The 13,156-nt window shown below is 47.6% G+C and overlaps 1 long non-coding RNA gene across 1 annotated transcript in view; it reads left to right on the forward strand.

Moving 5' to 3' along the window:
• The first annotated feature begins 7,138 nt into the window (after window positions 1–7,138).
• The window catches only part of LOC135976953 (uncharacterized), a 41,518-nt gene continuing 35,500 nt past the window's right edge, over window positions 7,139–13,156 (forward strand). The window contains exon 1 of the long non-coding RNA XR_010594229.1: window positions 7,139–7,566. This is a non-coding gene — a long non-coding RNA (uncharacterized LOC135976953). The remainder of the gene's footprint in view (window positions 7,567–13,156) is intronic.

Here is a 13,156-nt window from a genome sequence, read left to right on the forward strand (position 1 = left end):
TTAGTCTTAAAGGTGCCACAGGACTCTCTGTTGCTTTTTACAGATCCAGACTAACATGGCTACCCTCTGATACAAGCCTATGATAGTGTGGCTGATGTGATTTGGTCCTATGATGGTGTCCCCTGAATAGATATGTGGACAGAGTTGGCAACAGGCTTTGTTGCAAGGATAGGTTCCTGAGTTGTGTTTTTGTTGTGTGGTTACTGGTGAGTATTTGCCTTAGGTTAGGGGGCTGTCTGTAAGCAAGGACTGGCCTGACTCCCAAAATCTGTGAGAGTGAGGGATCGTCCTTCAGGATAGGTTGTAGATCCTTGATGATGCGCTGGAGAGATTTTAGTTGGGGGCTGAAGGTGACAGCTAATGGCGTTCTGTTACTTTCTTCGTTGGGCCTGTCCTGTAGTGGGTGACTTCTGGGTACTCTTCTGGCTCTGTCAATCTGTTTCTTCACTTCAACAGGTGGGTATTGTAGTTGTAAGAATGCTTGATAGAGCTCTTGTAGGTGTTTGTCTCTGTCTGAGGGGTTGGAGAAAATGCGGTTGTATCTTAGAGCTTGGCTGTAGACAATGGATCGTGTGGTGTGGTCTGGATGAAAGCTGGAAGCATGTAGGTAAGTATAGCCGTCAGTAGGTTTGTTCCAGTCACATTAGGTTCTACAGGAATAAAGGACTGGAAAAATCTGGCTAGAAATCTGGCATGCCGTGAGAAGGCAGCAAATCACTAGAGAGCATTCCATAGGTGGAAAGAGCTTGAGATGAGACTAAGGTTAATAGATGATCAGCATCAAGAGAAGATTGCACCAGAGTCTCTTTACTGGCAAAATGTTCTGAAAAGGCTCATTGCCATTGTGAGAATGCTTGCTACCCAAAACCTAGCACTGTGTGGCACTTCAGATCAGCTGTATGTGCCAAAGAATGGAAACTTCCTTAAAATTGTGGAACTGATGGCTGAGTTTGATGCTATACTCCAGGAGCATCTAAGAAGAGTCACCACCCAAGAAATGTGCACACACCACTACCTTGGAAAAACAATTCAAAATGAGATCATACAGTTACTGGCAACAAAAGTCAAACAGAAGATTGTGGCAGATCTGAAGTCAGCAAGATATGACTCTGTTATTCTGGACTGCACACCTGACATCAGCCATATGGAACAAATGATTTTAATGGTGCGTTTTGTAACAACAACAGAACCTAGTGAAAATGTCCCTGCAATGGTGACTGTCAGAGAGCATTTTCTAGAATTTATTGACATTGATGATACTACAGGAGCTGGTATGACAAATGTGCTTCTTAAAAAGCTGGAAGATATGGGAATTGGGATAGCTGACATGAGAAGTCAGGGCTACGGTACATAATGGTGACAACCTGAGAGGAAAGAACAGAGGAGCGCAGACACGGATCCGAGAGTTAAACCCTTGAACTTTTTTTGTCCCATGCAGTTCTCGTTCATTGAACTTGGTGGTCAATGATGCAGCATCAGCTTCTAGTGAGGCTGCTGAATTTTTTAATGTAATTCAAAGCATCTATATATTTTTCTCTGCATCAAAATGGCAAATTTTGAAGCAACATCTGGGAACATCCTCTCTGACACTGAAACCACTGAGTGCCACACGATGGGAAAGTCGAGTGGAGGCGATAAAGCCTATCAAACACCAAATTGGGAAGATAGATGATGTCATAGTTGCCATTATGGAGGATAATGCTATGACAGGAACTGTTGGTGGGAGAACAGTGGCAGAGGGAAATGGAATCACCAGAAACATACATAACTTCAAATTTCTGTGTGGCTTAGTGTTGTTGCATGACATACTGTTTGAAATAAATGTTGTAAGCAAGAGACTCCAAGGTGTTGACCTTGATAAATCTGGAGCAATGGAACAACTGGACAAAGCAAAGTCATTCCTACAGTCTTATCGGTCAGATGAGGGATTTCAAAATGTTCTGAAGAGTGCACAGAAACTGGCAGAGGAACTTCACACCGAAGCTATTTTCCCACCCATTCAAGAATACAAGAGTCACCGAAGAAGAAGACATTTTGATTATGAGGCCCGGGATAATCCCATAAGAGACCCCAAACAACAATTCAAAGTTGAATTCTTTAACTAGATGCTAGATTGTGCAATACAGTCAGTTGAAGAACGTTTCATGCAGCTCGAGGAACACAGCAGTATATTTGGGATGTTGTATGATATTCCAAAACCCCTCACTATACCTGAAGAAGACCTACACCAGCAATGCAGGGCACTAGAGACAGTGTTGACACATGATGACATGCGCAATATTGATGCAAGTGACTTAGGTGATGAACTGAAAGCCTTTTCAAGATACATTTCAGTAGGATCAACTCCAAAGGCTGTCCTGGAATATATGTGCACAAATAAAATGACCACCCTCTTTCCGAATGCTTTTGTTGCTCTGTGCATACTTCTAACACTTCCTGTAACAGTTGCCAGTGGAGAACGCAGCTTCTCCAAGCTGAAGTTAATAAAAACACATCTACACTCCACAATGACACAGGAGAGGCTGGTCAGCCTTGCAAACATCTGAATAGAGCATGAGCTGGTGCAGACTGTGGACCTTCAGGAAGCAGTTCAGATCTTTGCAACCAAGAAGGCACAGAAAACACCACTTTGATTATTGGAAGAGATACAAATGCCAGTGTTTATTATGCAGACCAGAAAAGTTACATTTGCTGTTCAGGCGTTTGAAAGTTAAGTGTTACTTAAAATTTTTGAACAAGGCATTTTAAGTTGTTAGTTCTCCTTTACTGGGGTAGGTAAGAGAGCAGTACCATGAGAGAAGCAGAACAGGAAGAAGGCAGAATTGAAACCTTTCAAAGTTTTGGCCCAAGTGATGGGGCATGGGGGCGTCATTTGAGCTCCCCGCCTCAGGTGCCAAAATGTTGTGGGTCGGCCCTGGAGCCAAGGCTCTGATCTAAGGCCTAAATGGCCCAGAGATGACTAGTAGCAGAGCTTCAGATCCACCCTGCTCCTGAAAGAAAGGAGAGCAGCAGAATACGGACCCTGGACTTCAGAAAAGCAGACTTTGACTCCCTCAGGGAACTGATGGGCAGGATCCCCTGGGAGAATAACATGAGGGGCAAAGGAGTCCAGGAGAACTGGCTGTATTTTAAAGAATCCTTATTGCGGTTGCAGGAACAAACCATCCCGATGTGTAGAAAGAATAGTAAAGATGGCAGGCAACCAGCTTGGCTTATCAGTGAAATCCTTGCTGACCTTAAACACAAAAAAGAAGCTTACAAGAAGTGGAAGATAGGACAAATGACCAGGGAGGAGTATAAACATATTGCTCAGGCATGCAGGAGTGAAATCAGGAAGGCCAAATCACACTTGGAGTTGCAGCTAGCAAGAGATGGCCTTATGTAAGGCCCCCTGGTGGTCTAGTATTATATAAGATGAGGTAAACAAATCATGGCCTTATGTAAGGAACGGTTGAACCAATCGGTGTGGGGCTATACATGTGATAAACACATGATTCTCCTTCTTGTCCAATCCGTAGATGTGTTATTATAGCCTAATTGTGTTATGTAATGTAGAGAAAAACTATAAAAGAAAGCTTGCAATAAACAGGATTCGGATTCAGCTTGCAACCACATTGGTCATGTGCTTTATCTGCTCCGCATGGAACCCCACAGAGAAATATAGCCCAGATTAACCTACTATAAGGTGGGTGCACAACTGGTTGGAAAATGGTACTCAGAGAATAGTTATCAATGGCTCACAGTCAAGCTGGAAGGGCATAATGAGTGGGGCCCCACAGGGATCTGTCCTGGGTCTGGTTCTATTTGATATCTTTATACATGATTTGAATAATGGCACAGAGGATATACTTGTAAAGTCTTTGGATGATACCAAGCTGGGTGGAGTTATAAGCACTTTAGAGGACAAGTCCACAAGTGCCACAAGTCCTCCTGTTCTTCTTTTTGCTCCCTTCTGGATCTGTCTTGGAAGGTAGCTTTCCTGGTCCCCATTACTTCTGTGAGGAGGGTGTCTGAGCTAAAGGCCCTCACTTCGGAATCACCGCACACAGTTTTCCACAGGGATAAGGTGCAACTCAGGCCGCACCTGGCCTTTCTCCCCAAGGTAATGTCTCATTTCCACACCAGCCAGGACATTTTCCTGCCTGTCTTTTACCCTTAGCCTCATGCCAGTTACCGGGAGCAGCTGCTGCACTCCCTCGATTTTCAGCGAGCATTAGCTTTCTACATCGAGCTCACTAAGCCATTGAGGAAGTCGAACCAGTTGTTCATAGCGGTGGCAGACTGGATGAAAGGGCTCCCGGTCTCATCTCAAAGAATATCCTCCTGGATCACATCATGCATCCGCACATGCTATGAGCTGCCCAAAGTACTGGCCCCGGCTCTTATGGCACACTCCACAAGGGCCCAGGCCTCATCATCAGCGTTCTTGGCCCAGGTCCCGATCCAAGAAATCTGCAGGGCAGCAACTTGGTCCTCAGTGCATACCTTCACCTCTCACTATGCCATCGTCCGGCACGCCAGAGATGATGCGGCTTTCGGCACAGCAGTGCTACAATCAGCGTTTCCTTAACTCCGACCCCACTGTGACGTTCCCCTGGCGTTATCTGGACCGGTGATCAGCTAGGTCACCCCAATCCTTGACTCTGGGAGCCAGCCTTACCCTGCTCTGCTGTGAGAACCCCACTCCTGGGCTAGTCATGCACAGCCTCTGGCATGTAAGCTGCTCCTTGGATTGTGCAACCGAATGACACTAGACAATAGCTCCGGTCCCAGATGCAACACTAGGAACCTCCGTCTTGCAGTGTCCAGTTATACCCGCTGGACGCTGCAAGCTTATATGAGTTTGTCAGTTTAACAAAGAAATTGATATGCACCAGTCTTGTTATCCCCAGGGGAGTCTCTGACACACTTCAAACCAAACGCACTGCATCAGGTAGAATAAACAAACAGATTTATTAACTACAAAAGATAGATTTTAATTGATTATAAGTCAAAGCACAAGAAGTCAGATTTGGTCAAATGAAATAAAAGCAAAACGCATTCTAAGCTGATCTTAACACTTCCAATGACCTTACAAACTTAGATGCTTCTCACCACAGGCTGGCAGGCTGCCCTTCAACCAGGCTCTCCCCTTTGATCAGCGCTTCAGTCGCTTGGTGGTGATGTCTGTAGATGGAGGTGGAAGAGAGAGGAAGAGCATGGCAAATGTCTTTCCCTTTTATCGTGTTCTTTCTTCCCTCTTGGCTTTGCCCCCCCCCCCCTTCAGGGTCAGGTGAGCATTACCTCATCGCAGTCCCAAACTGACCAAAGGAAGGGGGGCGGGTGACTCACTTGAGAGTCCAACAGATCTTTTGTTGCTGCCTAGGCCAGTGTCCTTTGTTCCTGTGAGGCTGGGCTGGGTTTGTCCCATACGTGCCCTGATGAGGTGTGAACTGCTCTTCTGCTCTTGAAGAGTTGTGCCTGGGCTTGTTTTAAGCCATGAGGACACATTTTCAGTCTCATACTATATACATGAAATTACAACCTATAACATTACTATAACAACAATGCTCAGTGCATCATGAGCCTTCTGAAGACACCTGACATGACAAACTTTGCACTGGACACCACACAATCATAAGGATGAACATGGGGGTGCAGGGTGTTCCCCTGAGGCACAGAGGGTCACACACACCACCTAGGTAAGGCTTGGGAGTCATCTAATTGGAATCGATATGACCAATCACTCAAAGAAGAAAAAACGGTTACTCACCTTTGTAACTGTTGTTCTTCGAGATGTGTTGCTCATATCCATTCCAAACCTGCCCACCTTCCCCTCGGTCGGAGTAGCCGGCAAGAAGGAACTGAAGAGGCGCTGGGTCGGCAGGGTCATATATTGAGCGCCATGAAGGTGCCATTCCAGGGGGCTCCACAGCCAACCCGATGGGTGCTGCTAGGGGAAAAACTTTCCGACGACTGTGCACACGGCGCGCACACACCTAATTGGAATGGACGTGAGCAACACATCTCGAGGAACAACAGTTATGAGAGGTGAGTAACCATTTTTTCTCTTCCCTGATCCCGTTCTTTCCCCTCCCAGACAATGCCCCCATTACCTCCCTTTCCAGATTCTGCGCCCCCCGCATCTCTCCCCTCCAACCCCCAGTCCCTCCCTACCAGCTGCTGCCTCCTCACTGTGTGTGGGCTCACACCCACCTGGCGCCATCATGGGAGCAGAGGAAGGGGAAGCAGAGAAGCTGCCTGAACTCCCTGGCGGGCCCGTGGCCAGGAGGAGAAAATGCAGCTGCCCGGGCCGAACACGGCTGTGTGAGATCCCAGTGGGCACTTGGGAGCCCTGCGCTCCCTGCCGCTGGGCCCCACCCATGGTGGCCACCCCCCACTGCTCCCTGGTCTGGGAGGGCCCAGCTGGCTGAGGGATGCGGACGACACTGTCCCACTGCTCTGCGCCTGCTGTCAGGCTGCGTAGGAAGAAACTGGCCCACCACTGCTCCCAGTCTCAGGCCCACTGATGCCACAGGCCAGGGTGGAGGAGAACCCTGTATGACCACTACAGGGCCCAGCCTTCAGAGGGTATAGGAAGGGGAGGAGCCCCCTGGCTATCACTGCTGCCTCCTCCACCGTAGGTCAGCGCTGATTGGCAGAGCTGGGAATGGAACCCAGGAGTCCTGCTGTCATGGTGCTTTCCAGTCTGTCCCTCACTGGGAAAGGCCTGTTTCTGTAGAAGAAAGAATGTAGTTTCTTTCCCTAGGGAGCGAGTGTGAACCTGCTATCTGGATAGGTTAGATAGATTAGATCTCTTCGTCACATCTGGGACTGAAGAAGACCTCTGTGGAGCTTGTCTCCTTCTCCAACAGGAGTTGGTCCAATAAAAGATATTCCCTCACCCACCTTGTCTCGCTCATATCTTGGGACTAACATGGCTACAACAACACTCCTAAGTCACTTATGCAGTTTTGAAAATCCCACTCTTAACCAGAGCTGCAAATAACCAGAGCTGGCAGCTCCAAAGAATCGGGACAAAAATTCATTCTGGGCCAACCCCAAAACGAAATGTGTCAGAATGTTTGGCAAATCAAAAAAATAGGGAAAATAGGGTCAAACAAAATTTTTGTTTAGATTGGGGGCATTTTTAACTTTTAAACAAAGTAAAATAAAAGGAACTCTCTAAACAAAATGCTGTTTTGACCTGAAAAGTTAAAATATTTCATTTTTATGGATATTTTTTTTAATTTCCTGACCCAAAGAATTTTCTGAAATTGACACGAATTCAGGAAATGTTTCAGTCGACCTGAATCAGCATTTTTCTCTCTCTCAAAAAATAGTTTGTGTCAAAATATTGACCCTGCCTGAGCAGGAACATCAACACTTCTATTTTTAGCCCCGGGAGCCTGTCAGTTGACCCGAGCTCTGAAACTCGCTGCCATGGGGTCTTTTTTGCAGCACAGCCATACCCTGAGTGATTCCTGCATCAAGGCCATAACTGTGGGCTGAGCTACAGCATATCTTTTCAAAGGACATGCGTTCTCTGTTTAAAGACTTCAAATGCTGGAAAATGCACATCTCTAGGTAAGTTGTTGCAATGGTTGATTACCCTCACTTTTTAAAATCCAACTATTGGATCTTTTCCTGCCTTTGTCTGACCGATTCTTTGCTATCAAAAATTTCCTCCCCATATAGTTTCTTATAGACTGTGATCAAGTCACCTCTTAACCTTCTCTTTGTTAAGCTAAATAGATTGTGTTTCTTTAGGTCTTTCATTGTCAGACACGTTTTCCAGACTTCGCTCTTTTCTGAACTCTTGTCAACATTCTTCTTAAATAGTGGACACCAAAACTGGACCCCGTATTCCAGTAATGTCTCACTAATGCCATGTGCAGTGGTATCAGCACCTCACTACTTCTACTTGTTCTTCCCCTGCTTATACATCCAAGGATCACATTTGCTCACCTAGGCACCAATTTGCACTTGAAGTTCATGTTCAGTTGGTTTCCACCACAATACCAAAGTCCTTTTTTAAGTCTCTTTTTTCCAAAATACAGGCCCCATGCTATAAGTGTGCCCTACATTCTTTGTTCCTAGATCTATGATCTTCTATTAAACATATTGAAATGCATGTTGTCTAAGTGAGCTGTGCAACACAAATTGTTCTGTACAACTGACCTATCCTTATTGTTTACTACTCCACCAACTTTTATAACATCTGAAAACTTTACCAGCAACGATTTTATATTTTTTCCTAGCTCATTGATAAAGCTATTGGGTAACATTGGGCCAAGAGCAGATCCTTGTGCAACCTCACTAGAAACACCTTCCTTAGATGATGATTTTTCATTTACAGGTCTTTGATCTTTGAGATCTATCAGTCAGCCCATTTTTAATCAATTTAATCTGTGCTGCATTGGTTTTGCTAATTTTTTAAGCAGAGTGTGGTACAATGCTAAGTCTTACAGACGTCTAAGTATATTATGTCAGCGGGTTTCTTTGTCGACCAACCTTGTAATCTGAAAAAAACAAAACAAAACTGTAACAAGTTTGACAAGACCTATTTCCATGAAACCATGTTGATTGGTATTAATTATGTTCCATCCTTAAATTCTTTACTGATTATGTCCCATATCAGCCTTTCTATGATTTTGCCGTGGATCCATGTCATGCTAACTGGCCTGTAGTGATTGGGTCATCCTATTTACCCTCCTTAAATATTGACACAACATTAGCTTTTTTCTAGTCCTCTGGAACTTCCCCAGATTTGTTAAATATCAACATCAGTGACTCAAGGAATACTCCTCAGCCAGTTCTTTTAAAAAACCTGAGTGCAAGTTCTCTGATACTGCTGATTTTAAAATGTTTAACTTTAGCAGTTGCTGTTTAACATCTTACCTAGTTACTGTTAGAATAGAACTTATGTCATTATCACTGTAAGCTATGAATATATCATCCAGTTTCTTTCCAAGAACAGAATAGAAATATTTATTGAACGCTTATGCGTTGTTATTGACAGTTTTACCATTTCTACCTAGTAACAGTCCTGTATGATTGCCAGGATTTCCATTGTACCTGATCTATTTTTAAAAAAATAATTTTTATTGTTCCCAGCCCTACGGGCCACAGATTTTTCATTTATACCTTTAGCTTCCCTTATCAATTGTAGAGGACTGCTCAGGCCTAATTTTTAGGCCTGAACCAGACCCAAACCGGACCCAAGCTCACCCGGCCTGACCTGAGAGGGTTGAGTCATTTTCTGACCCAATCCAACCCTTCTCCCAGCCCTGAGTCATTGCCACCGCTGCCGCCACTTGTCTGTGAAGTTGGTGCAGAGGTAGCTGCCTGCGGCTGCAGCTGAATGCCCTGCTCCTGCTGTCCGCCGCTCCCTGCTGTGTTGTGTGTGCTGTAAAGTGAGGGACAATGCGACTTTTTGGCACACACAGCTCAGTGAGGTGGTGGCGGAGGGCAGGAGCAGGGGATGCAGCCCCTGGCAGGCTGACCCAACAGGCAGGAGGAGAAGAGCTGACAGAATCCCAACAGGGTCTGGTTGTTTTCCCACCTAACCCAACCCGGACCCAACACTTGTAATCGGGTCCTGTCAGGTTGGGGTCGAGTTGCAGGGCTCTAATCACTGACTGCTAATTTATAGTCATTGCTATCAACTTCTCCTTTTTCCATCTGCTCTATCACTTTTCAGTGCAGCTTTCACTTCCCTTCTGAACCTGGATGGTATTTTTAGCTGATGAAGTCTTGTTCCATGGTGTGAAATTGTGAGGCACCTGAGACAACTTTCCGAAATAGCTCCGAATCATCATTGACATTGTTTAGTTCAAATTTTTCCTTCCAATCAATTTTTGCTCCTAATTGTTTTTGGCTGTGAGAAATTGGTCCCTTTAAAAGCTGCTGTTGGTCAGGGCTCTATTCCAGGTTGGCAGGAATTGCTGAAAGGCTTCTAGTGTCATGGTTAAGGCTACGTTTATGTCACGGAGGTCATGGAAGACACGGAATCCGTGACTTCCAGAGACCTCCGTGACATTCTGTGCTTCAGCTCCAGGGGCTGCAGGCAGGGCCGGTGCAAGGATGTTTCGCGCCCTAGGCGAAACTTCCACCTTGCGCCCTCCCCCTCCCCGAGCCCTGCGGCAGCTCCCCACCCCCCCTCCGCCCTGAGGCGCCCCTCCCCTGCGGCAGCTCCCCACCCCCCATCCCCCCGGGCCATGCGGCAGCTCCCCACCCCAGCTCACCTCTGCTCTGCCCCCTCCCCGAGCCCTGCAGCAGCTCCCCACCCACCCTCTGCCCTGAGGCACCCTCCCATGACAGCTCCCCCCCCCTCCGCCCTGAGGCGCCCCCCCCATGATAGCTCCACCCCCGCCCGGGGAGCCGTGCGGCAGCTCCCCACCCCAGCTCACCTCTGCTCCACTTCCTCCCCGAGCACGCCGTCGCTGGTCCACTTCTCCCGCCTCCCAGGCTTGCGGCGCCAATCAGCTGTTTGGCACCGCAAGCCTGGGAGGGAGAGAAGCAGAGCAGGGAGGAGGCAGAGCAGAGGTGAGCTGGAGCGGGAAGTTCCCCTGTGTGCCGCCCCCCCCTTACTTGCTGCAGGCGGCCCTCCCTGCGCCCCCCTGCCCCAGCTCCCTCCGCCTAAATGCCGGTGGCGACCGGGGCCGCCAAAGAAAATGTCGCCCCCCCCAAATGCTAGCGCCCTAAGCGACCGCCTAGGTCGCCTAATAGGTTGCACCGGCCCTGGCTGCAGGACTCTGGAACTGGCAGCCTGCGGGGCCCTAGCAGGGTTCCAGTGACAGCAGCGACAGAGAACAGGGCCCCCTGCAAGGTTCCAGTGACAGGTGCCAGACTCCTGAGGGGGGCCTCCTCAGGGTTCCAGCGACGGGCGACAGTCTCTCACGGGAGAGAGGGGGCTGCCCTGGGTGAGCGCCTGGGGGTGTCCCATTTTCTCTTTGGGAAATATGGTCACCCTGCAGCTCCCAGCCACCGTGGGTGGAGGGGGGGCCCCCTGCAGCTTCCAGCTGCCATGGGCAGAGGGGGAACCCCATAGCTCCCAGCCACCATCGTAGTGGGGGAATCCATGGAGCCGCAGCAGCAAAAGTCACCGACAGGTCACGGCTTCCGTGAACTTTTGTTTATTGCCTGTGACCTGTCCGAGACTTTTACTAAAAATAACTATGACAAATTTTTAGGCTTCGTCATGGTCCCTATGTGAGCTAATGGTGTGATACATCCTGAACTTGCAAGTTGGCATGCTGATGTTCCAGCCCACCTAGCATCTGTTGGCTGGAATGCTGATCCTCAGTACGTGCTAGGGCAGACTGTGCTCCTTCCTCCACCCATGTGTCCCCACCTCCCTCCATGTCCTCGGCTTAGTGGGTTTCAAGCTGTAAATACAAAGAGCAAATAAAGCTGGCTGTGAACCCCAAGCCTCAGTTTTTGCTTAATATTTCAAGGGATCTTCAGCCCACTGGGACAAATCCAACTGTGACTTCTTGCTCAGGTCCCCCAGAACTGTGAGCCACTGTGTCACCACCACCCTGCCTCAGCACAAAGAGTTGTGCTGCTGGTAAGCGAGTCAGCTCCCTGACACACCAGCTTGTCTGCCTTGCCAGCAAACTCCTCAGGACTCTGTCAGGTCACAGGTCACAATCAGTGAGCTCCACTTCCCGAATGACATCTCTCTGCAATGTCCGGTCCCTCTCACTGGCCACCCAAAGACGCTAGTAAGTGTGCTGCCCCCAAAGAGACCGTGTACACACCAGCCTGTTAGACTGGCTGCAGACTCACCCTCCACGGTTAATACCCAGCACTTGTAATAAAACAAGAATAATGTTTTTACCAAAGCACAAAGATCTAAGTGATACTAAGCAAGAATAAAAGAGACAGGTCTGATTACAAACACAACACAACATGCTTTCTAGTGACTAAAACTTAATTTTACCACGATCCCATCTCTGCATAAGCAGTTTTCTTACTTACATTAAGTTACCAACATCTCTTGCCTTACAGGCCAAGAGAAGCCAGCTTTCATGGGCTCGGTGATGGATAACTAAAATGTCCATTTTGCTCACTTTATATTACTGAAGTTCACTGTCTCTGCCTTGAGAACCAGGAATGCTTCCTGGGTGCAGATTCTGTCCTCCCAGTATGATTGTTAAACGGATTTACTCATAGACTCATAGACTTTAAGGTCAGAAGGGACCATTATGATCATCTGGTCTGACCCCCTGCATGCTGCAGGCCATAAAACCGTCCCTACCCCTTCCCTGGACTCTGCTGTTGAAGTCCCCAATCCTGTTTTTAGTGACTTCAATCGGCAGAGACCCTCCTGCTAGAGATCCCTGCCCCATGCTGCGGAGGAAGGCGAAAAACCTCCAGAGGCTCAGCCAATCTGCCCTGGAGGAAAATTCCTTCCCGACCCCAAATGTGGCGATCAGTAAGACCCCGAGCATATAGGCAAGAGTCTCCAGCCTGACCCCTTTTAGCCATGATACTATTTACCTACCATTGCTTGGCTTTCCTTGACTACTATGTTTTACCATTAAACCATTCCCTCCATAAACTTATCTAACTTTATCTTAAAACCAGACAGGTCCGTCGCCCCCACCGTTTCCCTCGGTAGGCCGTTCCAATATTTCACCCCTCTGACGGATTTCTCCCCTGCTTATTTAGTTTGATGTCTTTGTTTACCTTATATGTAAATGTACGTTCACACAGGCCACAGTCAACCTGTGGAACTCGTTGTCAGGGGATTTTGTGAAGGCCAAAAGTATAACTGGGTTCAAAAAAAGAATTAGCTAAGTTCATGGAGGATAGATCCATGAATGGCTATTAGTCGAGATGGTCAGTGATGCGACCCCATGCTTGGGTGTCCCTAAACTGATGACCTACACCCAGAAGCTGGGACTGGACGAAAGGGGATGGATCACTCAATAATTTCCCTCTTCTGTTTATTCCCTCTGATGCATCTGGCACTGGCCACTGCCAAAAGACAGGATACTGGGCTAGATGGACCATTGTCCTGACCCAGTATGGCCATTCTTATGTTCTTATTGTTCTCAGCCCTGTAAGCAAGCCAGTCAGACCGGTAAAAATTCCTTTTCCTTTGCCTAGGGCAATCTGGTTTTATGCTCTGCCTCCCAAACATGTTTTGAGAACAAATTTCCAGCAC

This window comes from Chrysemys picta, chromosome 21 (genome assembly GCF_011386835.1).
Source record: "Chrysemys picta bellii isolate R12L10 chromosome 21, ASM1138683v2, whole genome shotgun sequence".
Lineage (NCBI taxonomy): Eukaryota > Metazoa > Chordata > Testudines > Emydidae > Chrysemys > Chrysemys picta.